At 43.1% G+C, this 2,378-nt stretch overlaps 1 pseudogene; it reads right to left on the reverse strand.

Moving 5' to 3' along the window:
* Window positions 1-420: 420 nt before the first annotated feature.
* On the reverse strand, window positions 421-705 carry LOC143389608 (ubiquinol-cytochrome-c reductase complex assembly factor 3 pseudogene; annotated as a pseudogene).
* Between the last annotated feature and the right edge of the window lie 1,673 nt (window positions 706-2,378).

Below are 2,378 nucleotides of genomic sequence, written 5' to 3' on the forward strand. Positions count from 1 at the left end.
TTACATAACAAGACCTGTTTTGAAAATGTGGTTACTAAGCCCATAGAACTTCAGACAATGGGGCGGGGTAGGCCGGAGCCCTGCTCAGCAGAGCTCCCCAAGCCGGCTTGAGCGATGACCTGCACATCTCTCTCAGCACCAGTAGGCATGTGACTGCACGGCTCACTTAGGAGGCACAGAATTTATTGGTTCTTTCTGTTCACCACAACCGACCCCGGACACGACTTTGGCGGATGATGTGGACGTTAAAGCAATCAGCGCAGAGTTGGAGGGGGTATGATGCTCACCCGGCGGCCGCTCTCCAGGACCTGGAGTGCGGCATCCGAGGTCCGGATTCCCCGCCGGTTTCACGGAGCTGAAAGGCTGCTTGTGATCTGCGCTCAAACCAAGGTCGTAGCGCCCACTCGGACAGGTCTGGCATCATGCTGATCTCCCGCCGCCGCCGCCGCCAACCAACCAGTTCTTCCTCCACCCTACGTTCTCCTGCGTGGCCGCGGCCTCCTGCAGCGTGGCCATCACTAGCTGCTGGTTCCTCTTCCCTTCATCCCTGGGTCGAGGGTCCTGCTCGGGCATCTCCTTCAGCATCTCCTGCTTCCGCAGCTCTCCTGGGGTTACCAGAGCAAAGAGCGCGGACCCCACGCCAGCCCCAGCGCCCAGCACCGCTACTCAGAAAATTAACTATTTTTAATATAAGAATGAATCCATAGAAGGAAAAGATTTTGATTGCCCATAGAAGGAAAAGATTTTGATTGCCTAAAATGTAGTCTCTTTAAGAATAACAATAAAAAGATAATCAAGACTCATATTAATATAATGAAAAAATAAATCTAGAGTATCAGCATGTTTTATGTTTTCAAAGAGCTCTTCTGCATTAATGTTATATGATCTGTTTAGGACAGGAAATGGAGATGTGTTGAGGCATTTTACAATGATGGTCTTGGGGAAAGTATACATTGTATCCTAAACAATTAGCTTTTCATGTGATTCAGCTAACACATTCTTCACTTATTTATGTATTTCTTTATTTAGTTGTGATTGGAAACAATGCATTTCTTTTATTTATTTATTTTTATTTGTGCTGAGGATGGAACCCAGGGACTCACATGTCCTAGGTAAGCACTCTACCACTGAGCCACAACCCCATACTCCTAATACATTCCTAATGTTGAAAAATGAGTAGCAAAATTCCAAAGAGACACTCTTCAGGTGTTATTTCTTATTGTCTTGGAGACAATCTTCAGTTCAATTTTTCTCTGCTGCACTTATCACTCTAAAAATTAAAAACAAGATTAATGAGTTTGAAGTTTGGAAAAAATCTTACTTTCAAGTCTACTCAGTTGTTTTTATTTTTTTCCCAATATTGGAATTCAAACCCAGGCCATGGGTATATGCTAGGCAAGCACTACTGAGTTTTGTCTCCAGCCCAATTTCTACTTTTCATAGGGAGGGTGATGTGGATTGAACTCAGGGGCTTTCAACCACTGAGTCACATCTACAGTACTATATGGTATTTTATTTAGAGATTCACTGAGTGGCTTAGCACATCACTTTTGCAGAGGCTGGCTTTGAACTCATGATCCTCAAGTCTCAGCCTTCAGAGCTACTGGGATTGCAGGCGTGTGTCACTGCTCCCAGACCCAGTGTCCCTTTATGGGTTATAATAGTAGTGTAATTCAAAGCCAAGGGAGCTAAAAATACTCAAGTTATGCATTGGTTTCTGCATCATTTCATAGCTTTTATGACAGTATACATACACTTATGACAGTACACAGACACACACACACACACACACACACACACACACAAACACAGATGTATGTGTCCCTTTTTAACATTTAATTACATGATTTAGCTCCATCAGGTTAAACACTTACTTTAATGTTGTATTCACTTTGTTAATGAAACCCTACTTCAATGGTGATAATCCATGGCTACTTTCTTTGTTGCTGGTATTTGGTGGACTTCATTGTGATGTTGTGAACCTAGAATGCCTAACTTATGTTGTTTTATTTCTCATGCAGATCATTCTTTGACTCTCAGTGGTACTGTATATAATTTTTCAGATTCTGGTCACAGTGAAATTTCTTCATGATCCAGTCTTCTCAGCAATTCTTTCTTTGACTTTGTGCCAGTCTTGCTCTAGAGGCATCCTGTCAGCATTGTGGAAACAAACTTTGGTGTGGCAGGACAGAATGGTGGACCATGACTAAACCCCATCTACCCCTGAGGGTAGATGGCTTTCCTTAGCATTCTTTCACATCCCTTCTTCCAAGTCTCTGTCTAGAAGGAGTTCCATGTGGACTACTAAGTATGGGTGACAGTATGCTATAGACCTCTTCCTTGATGTAAGCTGATTTCCTTAAGTATTCTTGTATTTA

Source organism: Callospermophilus lateralis, unplaced genomic scaffold (assembly GCF_048772815.1).
Source record: "Callospermophilus lateralis isolate mCalLat2 unplaced genomic scaffold, mCalLat2.hap1 Scaffold_63, whole genome shotgun sequence".
In the NCBI taxonomy this organism is placed as follows: Eukaryota; Metazoa; Chordata; class Mammalia; order Rodentia; family Sciuridae; genus Callospermophilus; species Callospermophilus lateralis.